The 17,807-nt window shown below is 44.6% G+C and overlaps 1 protein-coding gene across 10 annotated transcripts in view; it reads right to left on the reverse strand.

Annotated features, from left to right (window-relative positions):
* ELFN1 (extracellular leucine rich repeat and fibronectin type III domain containing 1) overlaps window positions 1–17,807 on the reverse strand; it is a 110,176-nt gene that overhangs the window by 51,959 nt on the left and 40,410 nt on the right. The window contains exon 1 of one of the 10 annotated variants that reach the window (XM_074919148.1): window positions 10,887–10,904. The exons of the other annotated variants lie outside the window; for them this stretch is intronic. The gene's annotated coding sequence lies outside the window, so the exon portion shown is untranslated. Of the gene's footprint in view, window positions 1–10,886; window positions 10,905–17,807 lie in introns of those variants that run through there. 10 annotated transcript variants of the gene reach the window in all.

Raw genomic sequence — 17,807 nt, forward strand, 5'->3', positions numbered from 1 at the left:
AATCACTTTGGCAAACTTCACCTCATTTTATGCTCACGAAATGTCCACAAGTAGATTGCAAAGTTCTCACATTTCTTTGTTAATGGAAATAACTTGCTATTTTTTCCCCTGAGCAAATAGCACTGTAACAGTTCACTGAAAACAATCGATATTCAGAACGTTGGCTGTGCTGATGGGTTATGCCAGACACGTGGTGCTGCTTCAGCTCCTCCATTGGGTGAGGGATCAGAACAGCTCCAAGAATTGCAAATCAGGACTGTTACCTCTCTCATCTGAAATTCCCTTTTGCCAAACCTGTCAGCGTTAGAGCAGGTTCACTGGACTGAATATCAGCCATGGATATGGGTCACATGGGAACAGAGCCAGCTGTGGTCCCTCTAGAGCTGATGGAGAGGGCCAGGTATTGTCAGAGACCCCTGGAGAGGTGGACACCAAGGACATGCTGGAGAACCTGGAGACCGTAAGATGAAGAACCTGACTCCCTTAAACCACGTGCTTAACTCTCTATGCCTAGGGCTGGCCAGGGTAGGTGAGATCCTGCAGACAAAGTGGACACCAGTTTGCAGCCCAGGAGGTGGCACGCTGCTCACATGAGGCTGGACCAAGGGATGGCAGCCGACCTGCCTGGTTGCTAATGAAGCTGAGAACAATGTGTGCTTTAACGGACTGAGACACGCAGGGAGATAAGAGAGCACGGGGCAATAAATCAGGCTTTCAAAGCAGAGCATATTAGGAGATCAATGGGACAGATATTAGACCAAAGGAGCAAGCACCAGAGAGACAGGAGCAATTCTGTTCCTCCTCCTTCCCCCCCGTTGCTAAGGAAATTTTTTTTTCCCCATTTAATAACATCCTCATTGTTTTTAAATGAGCAGCAAAGCCAGTGGGTTCCACGTGGCATTAGCAATGTGTTTGTGAAAGGGAAAGCGACTGGCTCCTAGAAGGATTTGATAAAAGCCTCTCCAAGCTCTGAGTGATTTACAGCTCGGGAAAACAAACACAGACTGATACAAATGCAGAGAGAAGCAAAGACGGCACCGACATCCAGGTACACTCAATTACCAATTCATCAGGCCAAGTGAACTTGAAGGGCTTTTCAAACTCTACACAGCTCTAAATTAAAGGAAATCTTTAGATGGATAGCATTCTGCAATAAGGGGAGAAGAAGACTAATTTGTTGATCTTCAGTTTGGGAGCCCTCACCTTTTGTGGGCAAAGGGCCACAGGTGAGGGTGGCAGGCAGGAGCCCCCCCTTCCACGTGAGACCAGGGAAAGGACCAAATGTCAGGATGCCTTTTGTATACTGCTGCAAAGCTGCCAGCACACACCTCTCTCCCTCCCTCCCTCCCTCCCTCCCTCCCTCCCTCCCTCCCTCCCCATGCGATGCCCCCATCCCAAAATGGCCTTTTTTTCCTGTGTCTACTAGAAACTTGGCTTTTGCCTGCCCTAGAGGTATTTATGGCAAAGCTGTGAAAATAACAGATTTTTTGGATCATTGGCTGAACGAAAAAAATGGAGGAAAAAAAATCACTGCACAGTGACCCCAATTTGGAATTGCCCGGGCTCTCCATGGCAAAAATATATATATATAAAATCTATGGTCAACCAATTGTTTAATTCAATCTGAAACTAACTCACGGGGAATGTAATTTTTCCCTCCATCCCCTGCCTAGAAACCCATTTTTTCGCAAGAAGAGATGATTTACAGTTTCCCAGCTCCACACTCCACAGGCACTGACACTGACGTGGTGTTTGATATCTTCCCCCATTGCACGAAGCTCGTCAGTGGTGGGGGACTGGCCCCTTCAGTGCTATTGTGATAAAAACTCAGAGGCAGCTGGGGGTAGCAACAGCATCACAGGAACAGAGGGAGTCTGGCCGCCGAGAGACTGCGGGAAACTCTTTGTTAATTGTTCATGCAGAAACTGTTTTCATTTCGGTGTCTAATTGATATCTTGGGGAAACAGCATCTTTGGAAAAGACAGCGCATCCTGCCCAGGCTCCGCCTACGTGTGCTCAGGCGAGGAGCCCCACGTTGCCTGTGCTGATGGAGTGAGTTGCTGCCCCCAAGGCTGTGGTGCTGTCCCTGTCCCCCTGCCCCACATCCTCACCCTGTGGTTTTGGAGACCTGAACCAGCGTGAGAGCTCTGGGATGGCTGGAAGGGCAGGTGCTGAGCTCAGCCACCTCGTAAACCTTTGGCATAGAGGAGACTTTGGAGAGTTTTGCACAGAGATGCCTGTTCATCAGCAATGAGAGTTGTGTCAGCCTCTTGTCTCCACTCAGGGGTAGGGACTACCCACATTCCCATGGGAACTGCCAGCACTATCCCTCCTCCTGCCAGAAGGAGCACTGAGCCCCTAATTTCCCACTGGATATCGTCCCTCCTCCCTTTCTTTAGGCCTCTCCAAAGACAGCAGCCATTGCTCACACACACAGCTCCAAGGCTGGCTCTGAACTATTTAAAAAGCACAGCAGGTATTTTAATTATTCACGTCAAGCTCATCCTGCTTGCTAACGACTCCCTGAAGCTGTCATAGCCAGCCCAAGGTGGAGAAGAGTCCTGCCAGGCAGCTTCCCATGGCCCAGCCTCAGGGCAAAGCTTGGGTCTGCATAACAGCCACGATCGGGTGTTGTCATCAAGGGCAGTGGTGGCACTTGGGTGAGAAGCACCCTGGCAGATCTGCCCAGTCCCACGCACACTTGCTTGCCCACCCAACCCATCATCCAACCGCCTGCCCAGCCCACCCTGCAGCCACTGGTATGGCACATTGCATGCCCCAGGCCTGGAGTATCAGCCCAATGTGTTGCTATTGCTGCGAGCTGCTGTGCCCCATGCTGGTAGATTAGCTCTCGTAATATTTTAAGGGTGCTGGAATTACCAAGATGCAAGGAAATAGAGGGGTACTTATACAGCACAGCTGGGCGGCGTCAGACAAAGACAATAGCAGGGATGGCATGTTTCCTCGCTGCCTTGAGCTGCTCCCAGGGTTATATGCAAAGAGCTGTTTTGGAAATCAAGACCTTGATGCCCTGCAGCAATGTCTCTACAGGCTTCTTCCTTCCCAGTACCATCAAAAATATTTGCTGTGATAGCATCTGCTCTTCTGACCCACATCCCTCCCTGGGGCAGGGGGAGGTAGAATGAGCTGATCTTTTGCAAGGCAAAACAGGTGCAGAAAGAAGGATGGTGTCCCACCTTCATGGCTGGAAGAAAGACAGCTTGTGTTAAAGGGAGCCATGCTTGGATCAGGTTCACAGGGGCTATTCTCAGCTCCGGAGCGCAGGTGTGGGGCAGAGACAGGCATCCCACCTGCAGGACTGGGGCTGTGGGCTCCTTCATTTTGACCCCACTAAGTCTCAGCTAAACATAAGCTTCCTTTTCTAAACCTTGGGATTTCTATCTGATGTTGTTCCTTTCCCTTGGAGGTTGCTGTTGGTTATTTCTCTTATTTCTGATAGTTACTAAGTATCTCTTCTTCCCTGCCATTGCCTCAGTGTAAATTTGGAGGATTTCCAAGAATATTAAGGACCTGCTTTCCCCCACCTCTATGCGAGCAAGAGCCTTATCATGGGTAACCCTGAGCTTCAGGGCTCTTCTCTATCAGTAACACCCCGTGGGCAAAGCCGGCGAGCAGAGGGTGCCCCACAAAAGCACATCACCTGGTTGCAGAGCTCGGGTCTTCAAGCCTCCTGGATCATCAGAGCCAGCCTCTCTCTTTTTAACCTATGCGGTTTTTAATGCTAATTTCCACCACATGCCGAATTCAAAGCTCTAATAAAGAACAACTACTTTCTTCCTTTCCTTCTGATTTCATATTCATGAGTCAGGTTTTCCTGGCACTAAACGTAAATGCTAAACGGAAATCGCTGCACAGTGACATGTCTGTGTAGCTTCACTGTCCATTTATTTGCCTTTTCAAAGAGCTGCTGTGTTAAGCAAACATCTCTGCCTGGATCCTATCTGGAGGAGTTTGTCTGGTACGGCATGGTGCCTGCCGGGGTGGGGGAAGCGACTCTGTGTGATAGTGTCTCATAGCTCTGTTTTTGCTTCAGGGTATTTCTTGTACAATAGTTTGAGCTCGGTGAATACCTCAACCTTTTCTTGAATATTTGCTTGAATCTTGGCAGGCTGCGTTGAGAGCTGACAGAGTGAGGACTGAAGCAGGGAACTCCCAGAGAGAAACACATCCATCGCTTCAGCTCGGACTCCGCCGAGGGCTCCTGCAGGCAGCAGTGGGCAGATGTCTTGGCAGGGGAGGCAAAGAGACACCTGTAACATCACTGGGCAGATGATTTTTTCTGGCAGCTAGAAAATCCACATACACACACAAAAAAAAGCATTTCAGGATTCATCCAAAGTTACTGCCCTCTCACAAGAAAGAGGGACAAAAGGCATCTTGAAAAAAAGGAATGTTTTCTGTTAACCATAATGGTCAAAATGTTTCAGTATTTTCCTTGAAGACTATGCTTGCATGTTGAATTGAATCTTTTAAAACAGCAAGGGCAAAAAATAATCTAAAAGCAAAAATCAAAGGAATTAAATCTTCATGTATTTCAAGGTGAACCAAGATGTTCTTCTCTGCAGAGCCACCAACGGTGAGTAGTCTCTTCTCCTTCTAACTTGCCTAGGATGGAAGCTTTAGACAGACTGGAACCCTGAAATTCCCCCTCTAACAGTTGAACCTGCCCATGGAGCAACATGTCTGCCCACCTCTGCTGGTGAACCATGTTGTCCCAGTAGAGACATCAGCATCCTCACCTATCTGCTCTGCAATCACACAGGAACAGATATTGCAACTCTGGAAGCAAGGACAGCTGCTTGGGGCTGGAGTTGGCTGTGCTTGCCTCCCCTCACTGTCTGGTCTCTTCATGGAAACACCAGCTGAAGGTGGTTTTGCTCTAAGGGCTGGAAAGGGGAGCAGCTGATCTTCAAGCACCTTGGGCTGCTTTGCCAGTTTTATTCCTGAAATGGTCATTTCCATGGGGCAGGGTGGGCAGTGAGGAACTGCAATGATGGATATGGCAGCTCTTCGTGTGGCCAATGTGAGAGGCTTTACCTCCTCTCAGCTGCCTCCACTTCAGCCTCCTTCTCCGGGGCTCCGCGGATGCACTGCAACTCCTTACAAACCTGTTACTCTATTGCCTTCTCCCTTCCCCTTCTGTAGTCATCCACTGCCTTTCCCTGTCTGTCTTTCCCCAAATGCTCTAACAAATGAGCTCATAGGAAGGCAAGAGTAAGGATGAGAGATGAATTTCAGACCATGAGAAATGAACTCACAAATATGAGTTTTTGCAACTACTAGCTGAAGAGCTGTGCTCCTGCTCATGGAGGACATGCTGTGTGGCATGTGTTCAATCAAAGTAACCAATGGGGACCACATTTTGAATATTATCTACATGGAACAGACTCCTTGTGAGGAAATTATGCAGCAATATTTAATGGTGGCAATGATTCAGCAAGTAATAGAAAGAAATAGTCCTCAAACCATCATCAACTTCTCATGGATAACTCCCAGATGGGACTGAGGGTAAAAAACCTTTCATTAAAAAGCTATTCAGTTATGGTAAAACTGCCATATGTGTCTCACTGAGACAGAAGTCTGATTGTCAAAAGTGACTTCAGCTTGAAAGCTGCAGGGAAATCAGAAAGCTACTTCGCATTCGAACAGGGGTTTTGAAATCTGTCTTTAGGGACCTGAAAGCATAGCTAGATCTCACACAGCTGAAGGTGTCTTACAGCTGGATGTCTAGGTTAAGGTAATTGTCTAGACTTCTTTTATCATCAGTGAACAGAGAGATGTGTACCAGCCCCCAGAGAGTGATTCATTCTTCCTTAGACATCTATTTTTGGATGGGATGAATTACATTCTGGAGGTGTTGAATGTTCTCCACTGCCTATGGAGGAGTCTAGATGATGAACTTAGCCTAGACACTTAACCTTTATGTTGCTAAAACCGGCAGCACTTGACTGGTGAGAGTAACCCAAGTTGTGGCAATATAGTGTCATAGCAATGGTAGGTTGGGAGAGCCTGGCCAAACCTACAGAGAACAGGCACATGAGAAGCAGTTCTCTCTGCAGGCGGGGGATGGATGAGGAGAAATCCTCTCTCCTCATCATAAGCACACACTGTGGTTGTTTCAATGTTTAACTAAGACCTGAGGACACTCTGGTGCCTGATTAGCTTCTCTAATTCATTTATGTCATGCAAAAAGGTACAGCTCACATCCAATCCTTTCCAAAATATGGCCTGAACATTGTAATTTTGCATTCCTGGGAGGAAAGCAGAGACTGGTCTCTCAGCTGAATGTAGTCTTTCAAAAGGATCAAGCCTTTTACCAGGCTTGGGTTTTCCTGAGATCAGCAATCTTCCAAAAATCAACAATTTAGTTCTGAAAAAACAGTTGTATTCTTGTACCCATCTTTCCAGTTTTGAGCAGCCATGTCTTGTCGTTTTAAGGGTTTGGTTACAACTTTGAGAGCTTTCTTGTATACAAAAGGCTCCATGTCTCAGTTTTGCCATAGCCTTGGGACAAAGCCAATAACCTACACTGCAAAAATAATGTTACTGTCTTCTAGGGGGCTTCTTGCTATTAGCCCTCCAGAAACAATGAGATTATTACTGCCATGGATTCAGTGGGGGCCAATTTCAGTCCTCTCAGAAAAGCAAAATCTATACAGCTCTTAGAGCCATGATGTCCAAATCTCTTCAGCTTCAGCTCCTGCAATATACCATGGATCAGGTTATCTGTGCAAAACCCAGGACTGGAGATCCAGGAACTCCACAGGAAAAACAGACATTGCAACTTCAAAGATCAGCATGTAAAAATAAAATAGAAATAGAGAAATAAATGGAGGGAGAAATTACCAGAGGAAGGCCAACTGCTATCCATAAACAGCTTTCTAAAGGGAATGTTTGCAACTGGTTCTGAATGGGGAAGATAAATTATGAAAAGCATATGAAATGCTGGGGTTTCAACCCCCAGCCCCAAATTAAGGCTGACATATGGGTGATTCCCACAGCCCTTCCCAAAGGGGGGGTGAGTTTCCCTTTAGGCTTCCCTCCAGGGTGGGGCCTGGCAGACAGAGCCATTGGGTAAATGAGCCCCAGTGTCCTGCAGTCAGTAACCCAAGGTCAGGTGTCCCACTGAGGGATAAAAGCTGGGACCACTTGCAGGCAGGGCAGTGTCTGTGTGTGAGGTGGATGCCCTGTGCAGAGTTCCCTGTTGGGGAAGGACCTCCCGCCTCCCTGGGACTGGGCTCCAGTCAGGTCTGGCCTTTGTAAACGCGGGCTGTGTAGAGATTCAGTCTGTGGCTTCCTTGGTCTGATGTGTTTGGCTTGTTGACTCGGTTGTCTCCCGTCCCTTCTATAGGAGACTGCATTTCACCATTTATTCCACCCATTGTTGGTCGTGCGGTGTCGTTGTTGGGGTCAGTGGGATTGATGCTGATTATGTATAATCTGACTGACTTGTTTGTACCCCCAGCGCTCACCCATGTACTGACCCTTTTGTATCAAATACAATTTGGTTATTGGTTCATCTTTATGCTGGCTGTGTCCTTTATGCTAGGCCTAATAATTGGCAAAACAGCATGTCAGGACTCTTCTCTGAAGCCAACAAACATGCAGGAAGAGTGGAAACAAAATTCACGAGGCTAAAGACAAAGATGAAGAATTTTTAGCTACCCAGAGTTGTGGGTTTTAATTCACAAGGAGAAAGACTTGTGCTCTTTCCTGGGGTATACTACTGCCAGAAGCAGAATGGAGCTGACGACAACAAGCCAATGGCTGGAAGCTAAGGGGTTCCTTAGGGATAAGGGAAATGCCTTGGAGACTTCAGTTCTCTATATCAATCAGCTTACACCCATCAGGAAAAAGCAGGGGGGATGTCAACAGTTCATGGGAACGTGTTCAAGACAGGGTTGAGCAAGACCTTCAGTTCACAGTGCGATACCAAAAGTAACATGGACAAGTGAAGTGTACAGCTATTTACCTACCTAGGAAATAGACATATGCGTGACACACGGGCTTCTTAGAGCCTAGAGATATAAAGTAGACTCCTGTGAACTGAAGAGATTTACTTAATGGTATGACAGTCCAGCAGGACAGATACAACACTGAGGGCTTGGTTTCTCCTTTTTGGCTTGGTTTCGCCTTTTCTGCCTGCTTCAGGTATTGAGTTACCTGTGACAGGTTTCTACAGCTGTGCGTCAATTTTTATGTATTTAAAAACAGGCCAGTGTGAGTGCGAAGTGTTGGAGATCTCTTAAGGAAAGACACTGCATGAGAGATTTTTCTATTTTAAATCCTGACAAGTGCTAGCCAAATGCGAGTTCTTAAATACAGCTGGTGAATATATAAGGAAAATTGATTTCTGCAGAAGACTACATCATTTAACTGAAAAGTCAATAATCATCTTCCATACTAGCGTTTAAATATTTGATTGAAAACATTCAGATAATGGTATATTTTTGGTTCAAATTGTTCACTGGAAAGCAGGGAAAACACAACATTAGACTCAGTATTAAATACTATGTTGACAGAGAACACAAATGTCAGTATGACCATCTCAGAAAAGATATTTTAGAATATGTAAAATTAAATGACTCAGGATTACTCATGATGATATCTTACAAGAAGCAGTGAAAGCTCTTATTTCAGGAAAATTCTTGGAATTGCTAACAATGTAAAGAAAATATAGTTATAGAAAAACTGCCTCCCTTGATAAAGAAATACAAAGTTTTCATGCTCCAAAGATGAACACTGTAAACCAAAAGCAAGACAGAATACCAAAAAGTCTAACAGAAGTCTCAATACATAATCAAGGGAAAAGGCAAAATCACAAATAAAAATGGCCAAAGGAGACTTCCATGAAAGGGGCAGTAAGATAAAAGAGTTTGGCTTGATTTCTTACAAGGGAGTTTATACATATGTATAAAAAATATGGAAATTTTTCAGAACAAATGCAAAATTATTTTAATAAGATGTAGCTCAGTCGGGAAAAGACAAAAACCAAATTCCCAGCACTACAGTATCATATCAATGGTCAAAGGGCTAAAAAAAATTAATTCCTGGCATAAGGCTGTGCCCAGATAGCTCCACAGTCAGGCAGTCCTGGTCAGATGTTAGTTCACTTTCCCACCAGAAAGCTGCATGTCAGCAAAACTGAAATTTCTCCTGACATGAATTAGTTCTGGTAAAATCATATTTAAAAATAATTAGAAATGTTTTCATAAATCAAACATTTAGTTTTCAAGACTTCAGGAGAATTTTTAATTTCTATCACCTAATAAAATCTTCAAAGATTCGTATCTAATTGTCATTAAAACTAACCTGAAATACATTTTATTAATATTCTATTCAGAATGCAACCAAACGTCAAAATCTTGTAATTTCCTGCAATATACAAATTATTCTATCATCTCATTGCTAAATTTTCAGGCTTTCCAGGTATCTATTCCAGAACTGGTACCAAAACATAAGAAAAAGGCAGACTCTTGAAAATCATGAGGTATGTTGTTGTTACTCTAATCTGAAACAAAGGGAAATCTATAAGCAAACGTATCTTCAGCCCACAGAATCAGACCAAAATACGAGTATCAGGACTGTAGTCTGTTAAACACCCTCAGGGCACAGTGAACTGCGTTCACCCAACCTAGGTGAAGAAATAGGAATTCTGAAATACTTTTAGGTACAGAAAAAGCATCTGACTGTGTAGAGTGGCCATTCCTTGTGAACCTTTCTTTTTTTGACTCAGTTTGGTTTATATTTAGAAATGCTATAAATGTCTTCTGTTTAATCAAATGAAATAATGTTTTGATAGATGATTCACTCATTTAATCTCCCCAAAAGAAAGGCTGCAGATAAGACTGTCTGTTTTCAATGCATCTGTTCATCTGGCAGGAAAAAATAATTTCAATGGAAATGTTGCAAAACCCAACCCTTTCTACCCAGATGCTATATTTCCATATTTCTGATGCCATCCTGCCTGCAACCACTTCTTTAGATTTACATGAATTCACTAGTGTAGGATAGATACCAGACTACAAAGTAAGTATTCAAAAAAAGTAACAATTGCTTTTGATGATGACTTTGAAAGCTCAAAACAAAAGCTGCGATCTCTTGTCCATATACAAAAATAAACATTATGGGATGGATTTAATACACCTAAAAGTTTCATCCCATAAGGTGCTTTTATATAAGTTTCAGAATGAAACTGCAATCTAGAACAAAGTATGCAGGTTCCAACTAGGCAGGTGACACAGCACTTGCATGAACTTATTTCTTCCTGATTTCTACTCATTCTGTGGGTTACTTCTGCAACTATCCAAGATCTCTTTGGTACTTAGAAAAAAGTGCAACCATAACTTTACAGGCTTTTTAAAATAATAAAACCTACTGAATCAAGTACAGCTCTTCACAACTGCTTTTCGAGCAAACTAGTAAGCTTCAAGTAAAAATACCAACCAGAAGCACAATAGATGGGATGGAAGTTAGAAATAATTTGTATTGAATCCAGACTGGAGACTCTTTCAACCTCTCTAGGTCTTTTCATGACCAAGTTTAAGGAATCGACCATCAAGAAAAATGAGTAGGATAAAATAACATCATAAGATAATGTCCTATTCTGTGCTCACCTGCACCAAATTCAGTTAATTATATTGCTACAAAGTTTGTACAAGGTATAGAGCAAGGGAAAATTAACCCTTTTGATCTCAGGGAATGGGCAAAAGATGAAACATGATACAATTTTCCACAGTTATGATCCTTCTGTTTTCTTCTAAAGCACTTGATTATTAGGAAAACAGTGTGGAAGATTACACAAAGTGTTTGGGATTTGTATGGTAATAACAATTATATGGTATAGCCAGGGAGTATGATTTTACCTTTAATCTCTGAGCTGAAAAGACAGGTTCTAACTCTGCAGAAGTTTGATGGTAAATTTACAGTCTTCTCAAGCATGGTGTCAGTCAGGAGAGCAAAAGAAAAACATATTTGTAATTGTTTTCAGCATGACTGTTTTACAGCATGAAGTCCTAACTGCTGTGAAGATTTTTATAGACTTCACTTGAAGCAACAGGTAATAGAAGACAAAAATCAGAAAAATATTTAAAATAAGTTACAGTGAGAGGGTCCTTTTTGCCTATACCCCTTATCATTCAACTATGCACCAACAAAATCATACTGTACTAAGACAGATGGGCAGGAGAATTCTGCTGTCATCAGACAAAAACTATGGGTAAAATCCTTGCAAGGTCTCAATTAAAAATTAAGCCATCAAGATAAAAGCAATTGCTTTTCCGATGAACAGGCGAAAACGGATTGATATAACATGATCAAGTAGCTACTGCATGTAATTTGATGGCAAGTCTGTATAAAACTTAATATAGCATCTATTGTGCCTCTTCCAGATTATGGTCTTGATGTTACTGGCTGTGAGTAGTGCTGGAGAAACTGCAGTGGGGAAAGGAACTTCCAACATGTAATTTGGTTTTGTCCTAAAATACAGACATATTGTCAGGAAATAGTAACTGTTACCAAAAATACTGCTGGAATGAAAAATACTGTGTTCTTTCCACTGGAAATAATCTTAGGAGAAGGAGATACCAAAATAGCTGATACTAAAACACAAAGTCCCTGTAAGAAGAACACGCTCTGATTCAGCAAAACAGGTAAACACGTGCTTATGTTAAGGGAGTTCTGCCCAGTTGAAATCACTCTTGTGTTACAATTTTAAGCATGTTTATGCCCCCTTGAAGTCAGCTGGATGCATTTAGCTCTGCTAGATTGGGTGGTAGTAGGGATCCTTCACCTTCACATAGCAGTTTGGAAACTATGGCACCAAGTATGGGGAAAACGGAGGCCTGAGAATGTAATTCATCTGAAAAAAAGGCTAAAGAGCTGTAAAACTGCAACAACTTTTAGTGTCACAATACACAGCAAGAGAGGAGTGGAGGAACGGATCATTTAAGATGTGATTGAAGAGACTGGTAGTATGCTAGTCTGCAGAGTTGATAACCCATGGGATACTTTGAGTTTTTGCCTTGTCCTGGTGCCAGCTGAGGGGACCAGTTCCTCTCTGGGCCCTCCTAGACATGAAAAACTCAAGTGTAGGGGCAGAATTTAAGGAATCAATTCCACTCCAACCTATAAGCCTGTGTAGCCTTGATACAGTTTGAAGGTCCCACACTTTGTGTCATTCAGATCTAAAGTTCCACCAATGACCTCTACGAGAAGATCATGGATAGAGGCCAAGGTGAGGTGTTTAGCGACTCTCTCATGCCTCGAGGCAGCAGCTTGTGACCCTTCTCACACAAAAGGAGAACTGCTGCCACTGTAAGTCTTAGATCCAAAGACCGGTCATTAAATATTTACTTCAGAAATAGGATTTTCATTTTCGGCTGTTTGATCTTTTCTTTTTTAATTCTTTACTCATTCTTGAGTATTTAGTCCCATCCCACAGCTCCTGAGTAGATGTGTTAAAAATAAAATAACAAGCAGGGGTGGGATTTTCCAAAGCACTCAGCATTGCCTGGCTCTGTTCTCTTTGAAGTCAGCAGGAGTTTTATTATCAACTTCAATGGGAGCGGTTAAGCCAATGCTACACATTGTGAACACGCATATTCATGAAGCAAGCAGCATTTGCTAATGGTACACGGATTCTAAGGGCTGATAAGATTTTAGTGAAAAAGCTACTTGAAAAAAAAAACCAAGTAGTTCCATGAACACCAGAACTATGAAATTCTGCTTTCCTTGTGCTGGATTGACTTGGGCTCCTGAGAAGGCGCGTGTGCTGATTGAAGTCCTTCCTGTGGGTGGGGTGCCGAGATGTGTGCTCTTTCTCAAATGGATTCGCCGGCATCAAACAAAGGCTCAGCACAACATGGCAGCTTTTTCCTCAGCACAAGTAGGGCATCTCTATTCTACCTCTGCCTGTCTGCTCAAACCTTGGGGGAGATTGCTATTTTTGAGTCTGCTACCCTCTATCAAATTCGGATGGAGTTGGATAATGCACTTAAAAGTTGCTAGGCGTATACACACAGGTATGCACACGCTCCATATGAGCATGAAATCCACATTTTTGCAGGAAGTCATGTTAAGGCCTCTCAGAATCAAGTTCTGAGAGAGTGAAAAAGATGGATTCAGAGCAGCTGATCAGCAAATAGCCTCAGATGGATGAACCACGATCCTCTGAGAAGCTCAGCTACAGAGACAGTGCTAAGAGAAGGTCAATCCTTGAGGAAAGAAGATGAATACAAGAATATGGTCCTTGAGAGGATTTAGGAAAATGGCTGCTGAGATAAAAGTACATTCCAGTAAGAAACTGCTATATACAAATTTGTTCAAAGTACTCAAAATGTCTAAAAAATTACAACATTTTAAAGGGTGCAGAGTTTTTGAGGAATGCAGGCACTGCACTTGTGGAAAGAAAGGCCATTTCCATTCTGGAAAGCCAAAACATCTTTGGCTGCACAAGGAAAATGAAGCGAAGTGGCAACAGCAACTGGTCCCTTTGGCATCTGGGCTAAAGCAGCTCAAGAGGAAGACATGAGTTGGATATGATCCCCAAAATCCTTTCATATGGGAATCCAGACTCCCAGGAACAAAGCCTGGCAATGGACCTTCCCTGCCAAGAGCAGCCCACTGCCAGCCCAGGTGCTCACATGCACTGTCACTGCCTTTGGCACCAGGGATGTCCAGAGAAGAGGATCAATTCTCTTTCCACCCCACAATTTCCACACCGCTGACAACTCAGAAAACAATTCAAGAGGGAATTCAAAGGATCTGTTGAAATTTCAACGAGGAAATCTGAGTGAGTGAGCATATGTAAATAGAAAGAATGAGTAGCACATAATTACATCAAATTGTTACTTAGCAAGGGAAGTAAATAACCCAAAATATGCAGAGCAAAAAATGGCAATGAATTAGAACTAATTACTTAAGGCTAATTAAAATAAAAATGGCTTGAACTGAAATATGTTAATAGCATTGAACCTGCCACCTACGAGGGAATTTTAATAAAAATAATAATGTTGCTTCAACCTTCACCTGATGGGGATGGGAAGTTGGGATTTGGAGCTCATGGCTGCTTTGGGGGTATTGACCACAGCAATGCATTTTTTATGATTACTCTTGGAATGGGCTGGAATTTTCTGGTGGGTGCAGGTCTCCTGGTCATGGGAAGAAAGAGGTTTTCTTGAATAATGGGCGTGAAGTGGAGAAAATAGTGTGAGGGACAAAACCTAAATCCCTCGAAGACAAATAGAACCTGAGGCACCTCTTCATGCCAGGAAGCACTACAACTGAAGAGAGTAAAAGAGAAAGGTAAAGAGATAATGAGACCAAAAAGAAGGAAAGAGAAAGAGGAATAAGAGATACTGAGGGAGCAAGCAGGAATTAAATAGATAGGGTGAGCCTAGAGCCATGACAAATCATCACCAGCTTCAATTACACGAGCCTGCTGGGCTATGAAATCTGCCAAAGGTCATTGGATTTCTATCTTTGCAATTAAGAAACAAGCGGTTTCACTGGTTCCACCCCACGGCCCGACTGGTGCAAGTGTCTGGGGACCAGCAGCATCACTCATGGCTGTAGGTACCCGCACCGACAGCAGGGCACTAACAAGCTAGCCCAGAGAGCATGGACAGCCCCATTTAGGAGATGAACGTGTCTCAGTCATGCACCAACTCCTAGTATTTAGCCAGCACACCAAAGCACTCCTGTGCCAGCAACTCATGCCCTGCCAGAGAGCAACGGGGAAACCTCAAGCAGCAGGAAAGCCTGGTGCAGCATCCTATTGCTATACCACAGCCATGTCACAGGGCCCAGCTCGTGCTGCACCACTACCCTGTGTAGGTTGACACCCCAACCCATCCTCAGCTGCAACCACTGAACCCAGTAGACTTGGATCCATGCTGGGCATGGACTCACCCGGTTCAGTGCCAGCATCTACATGTGGAGAAGTCCTGAACCCGCTCTGTTGCAAGCAGCTTGTGCCCTGGCCATGCACCGCACTCTGGGTGTCACCTCTCAGTGCTGAGCTGGGTGTGAAGCTCTCCCTCCTCCTCCAGAAGCCAAGCTGTTAGTTGTGTTTACTACCTCACTTTTTCCAGTTCCCCTGGTTCACACTGGAGGTGGAAATCTCTCCACCCTGGGATTCACATGAAAACCTTAAGTTCCACGTTCTGGCATGCTGCATGGAGGGGGTCCATGAAGGCGATGGAGGGTGGGATACAGGACTGATGCAGCCTTTCTTCTTTTCACGCCAACTCCTAGGCTGGCTTTTGAGCCAACTGAACGGCAAGCTGGTGCCAGGCTTGCTGCCAGCTGATGAATCCAACTGGATTCATCTTGCAGCTCTGCATCTGAGAAAGCTCTTAAACTCCAGCACGGTTGGGTCCTCCCCAGTGGGTATGGGATCCATGAAAGAGCAGCAAAGGTGCTGCAGTTTCAGAGGCCCTGCCCTGTCTATAACAGCCTTCCCAGCATGGACCAGCTGCTGATACTGGACTGAAAGAGTCGCTCAATAGCATCTAGAGTATGGACTGACTCCCCAAGTCCTGCACAAGTGATGGTAACAAGCCTTGGATTAACTGTGTGAACTACAGGCTATGATCTACTGATGACCATCTCCTTAGTGTTCAATTTATAACAAAAGCAAGCCAGGACAGGTGATGGTGGAACATACCCTTGGAAAAAATCACTGTACTCAGTGCCAGGGCTCTGCTTTGAGTATTAAAAAACAGAGTTCAGACTCAACACTCCTCCTGTGCATGGAGGAGCTGTGGCAGACTGGGAGCAGGTCCCTGTGAGCCCACTGCCAAGGTCCCGACATCACTGTTGCTGCCCTGCCTGACCCTGTGCTTTCCAGGGAGGGAAGCCCTGGCACCAGCGAGGATGCTGCCTCGGCAGACACAAGCACTCGGGTGAAAGACATTTCCTCTTTGTTTCTCTGCTCGGTGTAATGAATACTGCCTCCCACTCAGATCTGCTAAGTAAGAGGAGTTACTGTGAGTAATCCCCACTTTGGCATCTTCTGCTGTAATCGCAGAGAAATCACATTAGCTTTTTTTTTCTAGGACAAGGAGAAATTCATCAAATTGTGATCTGGGGAGAACACCCGCAAGAGAGGGAAAACCAACAAGAACACACACATACCCTGCAACAATCCTGAAGTTGACATTTACATTTTAAACACTTATAAAAGCTAAACAAATAACAGTAATTATACTATTTGCATACTTTGTTAAATAATTGTTTATTAGGTAAAGGGAGCCTGTCTCTGTGTGTGTGTGTGTGTGTGTGCGCACGCGCTCAAAGCCTGGCGAGGCAGAACAGCTGCTTCTTCCCTTCCCAGGTGCCCTGTTTGCTTCACAAAATGGTGACAAGTGACCCAAAGCACTGGCCAGGGTTTGAGTGTGCTGATATCTGGGACGTGCAGGTATGGGGGCAGGAGGCCCTTGGCTCCAGAGGATGAGGATCATAAGATGTAACCACACTGCTCAGCAGCCACATCACCTCCCCGAGCAGACGCGCAAGCTTATTGTTCCAGACATGAGCACCAGCCCTTGCCAAGGTGAAGCTCCCATGCTCTGAGCACAAGTTTAGGACTGTAAAAACGGGTTGTCCCCAAGAAGCAGGAGAGCTGCAGGAGAAAGCAAGGGAAGGCAGAGAAGTGGGATGGACCCTTTTGGCAGCCCTCCAAGGGAAGGTCCCCCCTCAGCACCATTGCTTCCACGCCAGCCACACGCTGAACCCCCTTCTGACGACAACATCTGACTTGGAGCCCAGTCTTGTGGCTGGCAAATTCCCTTTGCTCCTGCAAAAGCATCTCAGCTTTTATCCCCTCCTGCTCAGCAGCTCGGGCGGATGTCTAATTGAAGGGGTTTCTTTCATTTCTAGTACAGAAAGCCCAGTAAATGCCTTCTAATCTGCCCAGCTTTCCCCGTGATTGGCTTCATCTATCCTCTCGCCACTCCTATCCCAGTTGTGTTTTTTTTTTTTTCTAGGTAGATTTGAATGATGCGAACTGGTGGAGAGAGAAGAAGCCTTCTGCATCTCCTCACATGGTCTTAAAAGGTGGAACAGAGCCAGAGCCACTGCATCTTTTCACACCTGGCTGGAACCAGGTCAGGCAGCTAATGCGTTTCTCAGGCTCAGCAGCTACTTGTTGGAAACACACAAACGTTGCTCGGCTGTTCAAGTGCTGGAGGCTGGGAGAAGAAATTCCAGTGAGAGACGTATGTGTCAGAAGGCAGAGAGGGATGTGGTGCCAGGAAAATGAAAAGCGGTGCATGCATGGAGAGCTTTGCTCTGTGCAAGAGAAAGAGATGTAGATTTAATAAAGGCTCGATGACTTTGAAATTGCCTCTCGTAGCCTCAGTTAAGACAGGAGATTTCATTAACCATGAGAGCAAGTGCTTGTGCCCTGCTGATGGGTGAAATTCCAGCTCCAGAGGGTAAAGTTGTCCATGTGGGTCCACTAACATAGGAGCAAAACCGTGCTAACTCTGCAGCCCCCATCCAGAGTTTGTTTCCCCAAGTAACAGCAGGGGAGTCCCAGCCCCAAGGAGGAACCCAAACGTTCACTGGCTCTGATCTGTGCATCTCACATTTCTAAGCGTACAACTAAGGGCATCCCATGGGGCTGGGGAAGAGAAACGCTCCAAAATAACCACTCTCCCCTCAGAACATTTTCACTGGAAACATTTATATTTACCCTTCAGCCAAAACTTTTTCCTGTTTTTTTTTTCTTTAACTTGAAAGAACATTTTCCAGTTCAGCTCTAGTTCTTTCAAGTAGAAGGT

The sequence above is a fragment of the Athene noctua genome, chromosome 15 (genome assembly GCF_965140245.1).
Source record: "Athene noctua chromosome 15, bAthNoc1.hap1.1, whole genome shotgun sequence".
NCBI classification, from domain to species: domain Eukaryota; kingdom Metazoa; phylum Chordata; class Aves; order Strigiformes; family Strigidae; genus Athene; species Athene noctua.